A 12,606-nucleotide genomic window follows, 5' to 3' on the forward strand; every position below is an offset into this window, starting at 1 on the left:
TACCAAATTTTGATTGCAAGTGCAACTTTTGTGTGGTGAGGGGGGGGGGGATTTGTTTCCTTATTGAGGCTCACACATCAGGCGACAGGGAAGAACATGGAAGAATTGCAGTGACAAATAGATGAGTTATTGCAGCGAGGATGGAGTAAAGTGCCTGAGCGTGCTATGTCAGCAGATACGGAAGTACTAGTGACGGCGCTGTCTGAAATTAATAAACTGCTGGAACAAATGGAAAGAAAGCAAGATGAGTTGCTGAAAAGAGCAGAGGAGGAAACACTGAGAATCCAACAAAAGAAATCTTGGAATGCTGAGTATAGATGGAATAGAAGCTGGGATGAAAATAAGAGAACATGGAAATCAGGGAACAGAAAATACAGAGAACCGTCTTGGAATCAGTACAGAACAAGAGAAAGATTTTATGAAGAGTATGAAAATAATCAGATGAGATCTTATTGGAGACCTCAGCAGAAAAAGAGAATTCCTGTTTGCTACCGTTGTGGGCAGTATGGGCATATTAGCTGATATTGTGAAACTGAACTGGATGTGCAGGAAGACTTAAGTTTTGAAAATACTGAGAGATCCTTGAGTCCGGCAAGGCTCAGTCAAAGAAGCTTAAGTCCGGAAAAGGAGAGAGAAAGAAACCCGATGTCATGTCTGTGGCCGTGACCTCCCTCAGACTTACCTTGTTCCTGGGGGTCAGCTTCCTAGCTGGCTCCTGTTTCTTCTGTCTGTCCTTTCTGAGCTAGCTCTGGCTCTCTGTGCTGGCTGCATCCAGCAGCATGACACTAATTGCCTCACTATACTGCACCTGTGGGTGTTGCCTGGGTTAGCTCTCTCTCTCTCTCTCTCTCTGTGTGCTGGCTGCTTCCAGCATGACTCTAATTGCTTCACTACACTACACCTGGGTGTGGGAAGCCTCTCTGTGTTTCACTGTGCTTTCTGCCTGCTCTGTGGTTTGTGCCTGAACAGCCTCCGTAGTTACTTAGAGATTGCTGCAGCTGTGTCTCTGGTGTTGAAGGGCTTTATTAATCACTTAGAGACTGCAGCCTTGGCCTTTGCATCGTATAAGGTCCCTGGTATGCTAGAGTGCTCTGTGCACTGCTACATTGTCCAGTTCTGTGTGATTGCCTAGTGTTTGACTAGTTAGCTTGGGCAAAGCCTTGCTTGGTAGCCTGTGTACAGCTTTACTAGTTCTTCTGTGTTTGCTCTGTGTGAGTTCCTAGTGTTTGCCTAGTTAGCTTGGGCACTGCTCTGCTTGTTAGCTTGTGTTCAGCTTCTAGGTCTCCTGAGTTTAGCCTCTGGTTTTCCCCGGTGGGGTTTCCTTGGTTTCTGGAGCTCCAGCCCTAGTCTTGTCCTCTGCCAGTTCTCCTTGTTACTGGAGCTCCAGCCCTAGTCTTGCTATTGGTTCTGACCCTTGCCTGTACCTATCTACTGCCCTGCTAGCCGCCTGCCCAGAGACTCTTGCTTTGAACCTGACCACGCCTGTCTCTGCCTATTGCCTATACTCAGTTATTCTCTGCCAGCCACCTGTCTCTGCCTATTGCCTATACTCAGTTATTCTCTGCCAGCCACCTGTCTCTGCCTATTGCCTATACTCAGTTATTCTCTGCCAGCCACCTGTCTCTGCCTATTGCCTGTACTCAGATCTTCTCTGCCAGCCACCTGTCTCGGACTTTTGCCAGAACCCAGACATCCCCTGCCTGCCTGTCTCACGTTAGCCTAGGTACCTGGGAGCACTGCTGGATCCTGACTCCGGTTGTTCCTGTTGCTGGTTCCAGTTCTGGTTTTCCTGTAAGCCCTACTGGCTGCTCGAACCTGAGGGCTCAACCCTCGGGGAAAGGCAGCTAAGCATAGGTGAAGCCTACTCCAGTGTGTTCCGGTCCGGTGCGTTCCAGTCCCGAGTGTTCCAGTGCAGGACTCCAGTCCAGGGTTCCAGTCCAGCCTTGTCTCTTCTCTGCTCCGAAGGTGATCTTGCCTGCCACTGCCGCTCCTCGGCCATGGTCCAAGGACTCATGTACCCAGGGTTCCCGGGATAGAAGCCTGACAGTATGCCAAGGTCCTCGAGAACGCAATACCCGAGTCCTGGAGGGTGTTATTACATTTTGTACCCAGTACAAACCCTAGAAGAAAGCAAAGAATGGTACGAAGAACAAGAGCAAATGTTGAAAGAGGGGCAACAACAGTTAGTTGACTTGAATGAACAACTAGTGAGTTTGGAAAAGAAGATGGAAGAAAGGGAAATAAGAATAATAGAAGAAGAAGAGCAAGTAATAGAAGAACAAAAGGAATAAGACAGGATACAAGGCTCTTCAGTTGTCGAGGACTCCAGCTCAGAAAAAGTGGAAAAGGATCTTATTGATGAGGAAACTGCAGAAAAGCAGTGTACATTAGAGTTCTCTGAGATGGATTCTGAAAAAGAAGTATCTCTGTTGGTTGAACAAATTGTTGATGGCCTTTCAGGTGAACTCATAATACCAGAGGGAAGTGTGCAACTACCAATAGAGATTCCACCAGTACAAGAAGACACTTCTTTGGCCATGATCGGCATTGAAGTGGAGAACATTGCCGCTGAAGATGAGGAGGAAATAAGGAAATGTTTTCCTGAAGAGACAAATAAAGTGTATGAAGAACCAAGTGCATTCAAAGTGGAAGAAATACAAAATATGGAGACTCTGACAAAAATAGGGTGTCCCTTGACTGTTAAAGAGAAGAGAAAGAAAAGGAAGAATCAGGGTAAACCACAGGAAAATTTTGTGGTTAAAGAAACAAAGAAAGAAATGGCTATAAAACAAAAGGAATTAGTCAGTAACCAAAGTTCAGTAACTGAACAGGGGAGTGTTCCAATGAGAAAGCTGATTGAGACAATCTGGTTCAGTAGAAGAGTTGGGACTAAGAAAAAACACTCAGATGTGTTCAGAATTCTTCAACGGCTGATTAATATATATTTGCTTGAGTGCAGTTCTTCTTATAGAAATGTTCTAATGAAGACACCCGATACATTTCCTTTCAGATGAATTCTGAGGGGGTGGAGAGAGGGAGAAGAAGAAGGAAAAGTTAAAGATGAAGAATTTTGGAATCTCAAAGAGGAGAAAATCAGACTTTACAGGATTCTAGTCAAAGAATAAATTACGATTATAAGACGAGAAGAAAAACTTGATTGAGAGAAAAAGAAATCCAATTATTTCTGCCAATAAGGACATGGGCAGCAAAATATAGCAAAATTAAAAAATTGGCTTTGGTCAAATAAGACATTTCGGAAGAATTGAAAGGAACAAGGAGAAGAAAAAGTGTTACACAGAAATCAATTGAAAAGAATCAATTGGGATATTTCTGACATTGATTCATCTAAAGCAGAAAACACTGTTGTTGAACAAGAGTATAAAAAGCTCTCAGGGAAAGAACAATTACCTAGTGAACCTAGCACATGTTGACTCATTATTACCAAGAGTAATATTCCTCAGGAGGATGAGCAAGATGTGGATAGGGGGATTGATGAAATAAGTGTGCCAGAAATACGAATTTCTGAAAGAACAACCAAAGGAAAACTTTCTAAATTTATAAAAGAGCATTTTCTTATGCAGTGATTGATGTAAACAAATTGAAGGAACATAAGAGCTTGATTTAAAGGGAGAATGTTTTGATATACAGAGATATTGGGAGGATGTGAAGTTGATGAAATGATGAAAAAAAATGTTTACTACGTACATTTTTTTTTACTTGGCAAGGCCGAATGTAACCCTAAGGGGTTAAAATAATCCTACCTGAGCTCCTCCAGAGAAAAAAAAATAAGGGTTCTATAGTGACATCACTATGGGACAACAGCTGAGCAAGCTGAGACCTGGTTGCCTTGGCAACTGCTTGCTGGTCAGTTGAGAGGTAAGCTTAAGGCTGGACAGACCTGCCTTTTGAGTCTGGGAGCAGCAGTGGCAGAAAATCCATTTTAAAAGCAGTTTTAAAGTGCTTTAAGAGTTGTATGACTGAGAACACTGTGATTGAATAGAGTTAATTGTCCCTAAAAAGCCTGCCACGGTTTCAAAGGCTTTAAGAGAGTTGTCTGATGTTTTTGCTGAACACTAAGAATAAAAGATTTTAGAATGGAATAACAAATGGAATATTAAGCTGCCAGTAGGAGCAGCTGAGGAATAATTCCTCTTAAGATTTCGAATAAAGTGCTGTCTGGGAGGCACATTCAATGTACTTTAGGTATATAAGCTTCCTGAATAGTATTGAAGAGAAAAATTATCTTCAGGGGTGCCTATGGAAGCAGTAAGCATGTGCACCGTTTAATATTTAAATATATATAATCAACATGTATGTATTTTTTTTTAATTTGTTGAATTATATTTAAAAGTTAATGACATTTTACTAACTTGCAAATTTAACATAAGTATTCCAATTACAGGTTTGCAACACAGATCAGTTTAGAAACATTGGGAGCATTTTCAGATAAGTATAAATATTAGGTATATAAATCATTTAAGCACATTCAAATTTACAAAACACTAGATTCTTTAAAGTTTCTTTTCTCCTGTGTTTTCAGATTTCCGGAGATCTTCAAGGATCTCAGCATGTAAGTTTTCCTCTACTCTTTTTTTTGTTGTTGTTTTAGTTATCTCTAACTTATTGTTCAGGTTTCCTTTACTATTTTCTCTTAAGTGCACTTTTTAAATATTTTCAGTCACTTAGTTGTTCTCTTTGTTTTCTCTCTGGCTCTCTTGAACAGTGGGCACCTTTTCTTTCAGGTGATGATCTCCAGCTTCAACTTTCTTCCAGTCTTTTCCCAGTAACATGTTCTCACCAATACAGCTCCCTCCCAACTGCCAGCCTGAGCTGTTTCTCACTCTCCTGAGAGTTCCATCAGCATTGGGAACACTCAGCCATGCACACAGACTACGCAGTTTCACTGCACTGATCACTGTCTCTACACCAGATCTAGAAGGAGCCAGGTAATCTTTTAAAATTTAACCCATACAGTTACACTAGGATCAGGCGACCCTTAGTGGGAGGCATACTGGCTTCCTCCTAACCCCTTGTAAACCTTTTTTCTTCTGCTGAGAGGTGCTCAGCTGTACCACAGGCTGCCTTTCAGGTGCTGTGGAAGACTTGCAGCTCATCTGCATATCCTTTACAGCCTTTACGGTCTTCACCGGGGAGACTCCTAGGTCCACTCCGATCCACTCAGGGCCTCCGCTCTAGGTGCCAAGGGTTTCCAGGTGCTTTTTGGTAGGATAAGGCGACCCTCAGGGGCAGGAATGCTAGCTTCGGCCTAACCCCTGGTAAGCCTGCCGCGGTTTCAAAGGCTTTAAGAGAGTTGTCTGATGTTTTTGCTGAACACTAAGAATAAAGTGTATTAACATTTTAGACTGGAATAGCAAATGGTATATTAAGCTGCCTGTAGGAGCAGCTGAGGAATAATTCCTCTTAGGATTTCGAATAAAGTGCTGTCTGGGAGGCACATTCAATGTACTTTAGGCATATAAGCTTCCTGAATAGTATTGAAGAGAAAAATTATCTTCAGGGGTGCCTATGGAAGCAGTAAGCATGTGCACCGTTTAATATTTAAATATATATAATCAACATATATATGTATTTTTTTTAATTTCTTGAATTATATTTAAATGTTAATGACATTTTACTAACTTGCAAATTTAACATATGTATTTGAATTACAGGTTTGCAACACAAATCAGTTTAGAAACATTGGGAACATTTTCAGATAAGTATAAATATTAGGTAAATAAATCATTTAAGCACATTCAATTTTACAAAACACTAGATTCTTTAAAGTTTGTTTTCTCCTGTGTTTCAGATTTCCGGAGACCTTCAAGGATCTCAGCATGTAAGTATTCCTCTACTCTTTTTTTTCTTTTAGTTATCTCTCACTTATTGTTCAGGTTTCCTTTACTATTTTCTCTTAAGTGCACTTTTTAAATAGTTTCAGTCACTTAGCTGTTCTCTTTGTTTTCTCTGTGGCTCTCTTTGACAGTGGGCACCTTTTCTTTCAGGTGATGATCTCCAGCATCAACTTTCTTCCAGTCTTTTCCCAGTAACATGTTCTCACTAATACAGCTCCCTCCAAACTGCCAGCCTGAGCTGTTTCTCACTCTCCTGAGAGTTCCATCAGCATGTGGAACACTCAGCGCATGTACACACACTACTCAGTTTCACTGCACTGCTCACTGTCTCTACACCAGATATGGAAGGAGCCAGGTAATCTTTTAAAATGTAACCCATACGGTTACACTAGGATCAGGCGACCCTTAGGGGGAGGCATACTGGCTTCCTCCTAACCCTTTATAAGCCTTTCCTCTGCTGAGAGGTGCCCAGCTGTACCACAGGCTGCCTTTCAGGTGCTGTGGAAGACTTGCAGCTCATCTGCATATCCTTTACAGTCTTCACCGGGGAGACTCCTAGGTCTACTCCGATCCACTCAGGGCCTCCGCTCTAGGTGCCAAGGGTTTCCAGGTGCTTTTTGATAGGATCAGGCGACCCTCAGGGGCATTAATGCTGGCTTCAGCCTAACCCCTGGTAAGCCTGCTGCGGTTTCAAAGGCTTTAAGAGAGTTGTCTGATGTTTTTGCTGAACACTAAGAATAAAGTGTATTAAGATTTCAGACTGGAATAGCAAATGGTATATTAAGCTGCCTGTAGGAGCAGCTGAAGAATAATTCCTCTTAAGATTTCGAATAAAGTGCTGTCTGGGAGGAACATTCAATGTACTTTAGGTAACCAACTACTGACCAGTCACTTCCATCCCACTCACAACAAAATTGATGGAAGATATAGTGAGGAAACAACTCACAGAATACCTGACCAAACACTCAATTCTACATGAGTCTCAATCAGGATTTCGATCAAATCATAGTACTGAAACTGTACTAGTGTCGGCAATGAACACATTCAAAACAACGATCGCAACTGGCAAGAACATACTCATTCTGCAATTCGACATGTCTAGTGCCTTCGACATGGTGGATCATGGAATACTATTACACCTACTAGAGTACTTCGGAATTGGAGGCCCAGTTCTCAAATGGTTTGAAGGATTCCTCACCACCAGATCCTACCAAGTAATAATGAATACGGACAGATCGCCACCTTGGAGACCAGAATGCGGAGTTCCTCAAGGATCCCCCCTCTCACCAACTATCTTCAACCTAATGATGATACCACTAGCCAAACTCCTAGCCAACCAAAACCTTAACCCCTACATATATGCCGATGATGTTACGATCCATATCCCATTCAAAAGTGACTTAAACGAAATAACCAACGAGATCAACCAGAGCTTCCAGACTATGCACTCTTGGGCGGACTCATTCAAGTTAAAACTCAACACAGAAAAAACTCAGTGTCTAGTTCTCACCTCCCAATACAATACAAACAACTACTCTACAATAACCACACCCTACTGCACACTTCCTATTTCAGAAAATCTGAAAATCCTTGGAGTCACCATTGATCGAAACCTCACTCTCGACACCCACGTGAAGAATACGACGAAAAAAATGTTCCAATCGATGTGGAAACTCAAAAGAATAAAACCTTTTATCCCAAGAAACATCTTCCGCACCCTAGTACAGTCATTGGTAATAAGCCACTTGGACTACTGTAACGCTCGGTACGCAGGCTGCAAAGAACAGACCATCAAAAAACTCCAGACAGCCCAGAACACCGCAGGCAGACTCATTTTTGGAACACCTAAATACGAAAGTGCGAAACCCCTCAGAGAGAAACTGCACTGGCTCCCGCTCAAGGAACAAATGAGTTCAAGATCTGCACGACTGTACCCAAAATCATTCATGCAGATGCCCCACTCTATATGCTAAACCTAGTGGACTTACCACCCAGGAATGCCAAAAGATTGGACCGCAAATTCCTCATCCTGAACTTCCCCAGCTGTAAAGGAATGAAATACAAACAGGCTTATGCTACTGCCTTTGCGTACAAAAGCACACAGTCTTGGAAAGCACTACCCATGGCCCTGAAAACCATGACCAATCTAACAAGCTTTCGCAAAGCTTTGAAAACACATCTCTTCAACAGAGCCTACAAAAGTCACCCTCAATGAAACAAATCATTCCTTAAACTACCCAAGTACACCTAAAACACCTCTCACACAACCTTACCTAACACCTTTCCATCTGAATTCCTCTTTCACCTCAGCTTATGATCGACTGTTTTCTTAAATCATGTAATGACGTTCTCATTTCCATACTCTGTAAGCCACATTGAGCCTGCAAAAAGGTGGGAAAATGTGGGGTACAAATACAATAAAAAAAAAAAATAAAAAAAAAAATAAATATAAGCTTCCTGAATAGTATTGAAGAGAAAAATTATCTTCAGGGGTGCCTATGGAAGCAGTAAGCATGTGCACCGTTTAATATTTAAATATATATATATAATCAACATGTATATGTATTTTTTTAAATTTCTTGAATTATATTTAAATGTTAATGACATTTTACTAACTTGCAAATTTAACATATGTATTTCAATTACAGGTTTGCAACACAGATCAGTATAGAAACATTGGGAGCATTTTCAGATAAGTATAAATATTAGGTACATAAATCATTTAAGCACATTCAATTTTACAAAACACTAGATTCTTTAAAGTTTGTTTTCTCCTGTGTTTCAGATTTCCCAAGACCTTCAAGGATCTCAGCATGTAAGTTTTCCTCTACTCTTTTTTTTTTCTTTTAGTTATCTCTCACTAATTGTTCAGGTTTCCTTTACTATTTTCTCTTATGTGCACTCTTTAAATAGTTTCAGTCACTTAGCTGTTCTCTTTGTTTTCTCTGTGGTTCTCTTGAACAGTGGGCACCTTTTCTTTCAGGTGATAATCTCCAGCATCAACTTTCTTCCAGTCTTTTCCCAGTAACATGTTCTCACCAATACAGCTCCCTCCCAACTGCCAGCCTGAGCTGTTTCTCACTCAGCTGAGAGTTCCATCAGCATGGGGAACACTCAGCGCATGAACACAGACTACTCAGTTTCACTGCACTGCTTACTGTCTCTACACCAGATCTAGAAGGAGCCAGGTAATCTTTTAAAATTTAATCCATACTGTTACACTAGGATCAGGAGACCCTCAGGGGGAGGAATGCTGGCTACGGCCTAACCCCTTGTAAGCCTTTCCTCTGCTGAGAGGTGCCCAGCTCTACCACCGGCTACCTTTCAGGTGCTGTGGAAGACTTGCAGCTCATCTGCATATCCTTTACAGCCTTCTCCGGGGTGACTCCCAGGTCCACTCCGAATCCACTCAGGGCCTCCTCCTCTAGGTGCCAAGGGTTTCCAGGTGCTTTTTGGCTAGGATCAGGCGACCCTCAGGGGAGGAATGCTGGCTTCGGCCTAACCCCTGGTAAGCCTTTCCTCCGCTGAGATTTGCCCAACTCTACCACCGGCTGCCTTTCAGGTGCTGTGGAAGACTTGCAGCTCATCTGCATATCCTTTACAGCCTTCTCCGGGGTGACTCCCAGGTTCATTCTGATCCACTCAGGGCCTCCGCTCTAAGTGGTCCGCGCTGTTAGGCGTGCGGGGCATTTTCTCTTTAAATTTATTTTGCTCCCTATTACTACTTATGGCTCCAGTACACTTTTTCTTCTTGGTACTGTCCCTTCCTAATTTGTTTCTCCATCTTAAACCATTTTACACTGTAGGAACACATTGTCCAACCTCTATGTTCATCATCTCACCATCTCTTTTTTCCTCTTCCTTTTTCTCAGCTCTGAACCTTCAACATTTCCTTCCTTCCATTCATCCATCTCCTTTCTATCTGAGTACATCTCGCCTTCATCGCTGTCGTCGTACCTCTTTTACTCTTCTCCGTACTCTCATGCTCCTTCTCATGCACTCCGCTGGGGATATTAATCCCAATCCTGGTCCTCCACATTAGCTCTCATCCTATTTGTGCAGATCACACCGTGATATGTCGAATCTAATTTCTGTTCCTCTCCTCCCCACTCCTTCCCTGCCTTTCTCTTGTACTCTGTGAAATGCCCGCTCTATTTGTAACTAACTTTCCTACATCCATGACCTCCTTATCTCTCGTACCCTCCATCTGCTTGCCCTAACTGAAACTTGGCTTTACCCTGAAGACTCAGTTTTAGTCGCGGCCCTATGCCATGGAGGTTATCTTTTCTCCCATACTCCTTGCCCGGTTGGCCGCTGAGGTGGTATCGGGCTACTACTTTTACCCTCTTGTAGATTTCAACCTCTTCTTCCACCTCACTCTCACTGTTTTTCTTCCTTCGAAGTCCACTCCATCCGTCTATTTGCTCCTCTGCCTCTCCGAGTAGCAGTCATTTATTGACCCCCAGATAAGTCCCTTTCTTCCTTTCTCACTGACTTTGATGCCTGGCTTTCCTTCTTTCTTGAACCTTCATCTTCTTCCCTCATTCTTGGGGATTTTAACATTCATGCTGATGATCCCTCTGACTCTTATGCTTCTCAGTTTCTTGCTTTAACATCCTCTTTCAATCTTCAACTGTGCTCCACTGCCCCCACTCACCAGAATGGCCACTGTCTTGATCTTATCCTCTCCTCATACTGCTCACTCTCGAGTTTCTGTGCCTCAACTCTTCCCCTCTCTGACCATCATCTGATAACTTTCACACTTAAATACCCTCCTCCCCATTCCCATCCAATCTTAACCAATACATTTAGGAATCTTCAAGCTATTGACCCCTCTACTCTGTTCTCCAATGTTTCAAATCTCTTCTCTACCACTATGTTATCCAAGTCTGTCAATGAGGCTGTCTCTTCCTATAATACTATTCTCTCCTCTGCTCTGGATACTCTCGCTCCTCCCATTTCCCGTTCTGTAAAACATACCAAACCCCAGCCTTGGCTACCTCTAGAATTCGCTACCTACGTTCCTGTGCCCGCTCTGCCGAACGCCTTTGGCTGAAATCCCGTGCCCATGCTGACTTCATACATTTCAAATTCTTGCTGACCTCCTTCCAGTCTGCTCTTTTACTTGGCAAACAGGACTATTACATCCAGTTGACAAATTCTCTTGGCTCAAACCCTCGACGTCTTTTGCCACACTGAACTCTCTCCTCAAAGTGCCTTCACCTCCAACCCCCCCCCCCCCCCTCTTCACTTTCCCCCCAGACTCTGGCTGAGTTCTTTCACGATAAGGTTCACAAGATTAAACTTGAATTCTCAACCAGGTCACCTCCACCTCTCCTTCCCTTAGTCCATTCTCTCAACCCTCCAACCCCTGCCTCCTTTTCTTCCTTTTCTGAAATCACTGAAGAGGAAACCACACATCTTCTTTCTTCCTCGAAAACTAACTACCTGTTCCTCTGATCCTATTCCCACTCAGCTACTTAACACTATCTCTCCTACTGTCATCACTTTTATCTGTCATATCCTCAGTCTTTCACTTTCCACTGCGACTGTTCCAGATGCCTTCAAACATGCCGTAGTCACACCACTCCTTAAAAAACCTTCACTGGACCCTACTTGTCCTTCCTACTATCGCCCCATCTCCCTCCTCCCTTTCCTATCCAAGATACTTGAACGTGCTGTTCACTGCCGTTGCCTTGAATTTCTTTCATCTCAAACTATTCTTGATCCACTTCAATCTGGCTTTCATCCCCTTCATTCAACTGAAACAGCCCTTGCTAAAGTCTCCAATGATCTGTTCCTGGCCAGATCCAAAGGTCTGTATTCTATCCTCATCCTTCTCGATCTATCTGCTGCTTTAGACACTGTTGATCACAGCCTACTCCTTGATACACTGTCCTCACTTGGATTTCAGGGCTCTGTTCTTTCCTGATTTTCTTCTTATCTCTCCCAGCGTACCTTTAGTGTATACTATAGTGGATCCTCCTCTACTTCTATCCCACTGTCAGTTGGTGTACCTCAGGGATCTGTCCTGGGACCTCTTCTTTTCTCCATCTATACTTCTTCCCTTGGTACTCTAATCTCATCCCATGGTTTTCAGTATCATCTTTACGCTGATGACTCCCAGATCTACCTCTCCACACCAGACATCTCAGCCGAAGTCCAGGCCAAAGTATCAGCCTGCTTGTTTGACATTGCTGCCTGGATGTCTCAGCGCCATCTAAAACTAAACATGACCAAGACTGAGCTTCTCATCTTTTCCCCTAAACCAACCTCTTCTTCTCCTCCATTCTCTATTTCTGTGGATAACACTCTCATCCTTCCTGTCTCATCAGCTCGTAACCTTGGGGTCATCTTCGACTCCTCCCTCTCCTTCTCTGCACATATTCAATAGACTGCTAAAACCTGTCATTTCTTTCTCTATAATATCAGCAAAATTTGCCCTTTTCTTTCTGAACACACTACCAGAACCCTCATCCACACTCTTATCACCTCTCGCTTAGACTATTGCAACTTGCTTCTCACAGGTCTCCCACTTAGCCATCTCTCTCCTCTTCAATCTGTTCAAAATTCTGCCGCACGACTAATATTACGCCAGTGTCGTTAATGCTCATATTAGCCCTCTCCTCAAGTCACTTCACTGGCTTCCTATCCATTTCTGCATACAGTTCAAACTCCTCTTAGTGACCTATAAGTGCATTCACGCTGCAGCTCCTCAGTACCTCTCCACTCTCATCTCTCCCTACATTCC

This window comes from Microcaecilia unicolor, chromosome 3, assembly GCF_901765095.1.
Source record: "Microcaecilia unicolor chromosome 3, aMicUni1.1, whole genome shotgun sequence".
In the NCBI taxonomy this organism is placed as follows: Eukaryota; Metazoa; Chordata; class Amphibia; order Gymnophiona; family Siphonopidae; genus Microcaecilia; species Microcaecilia unicolor.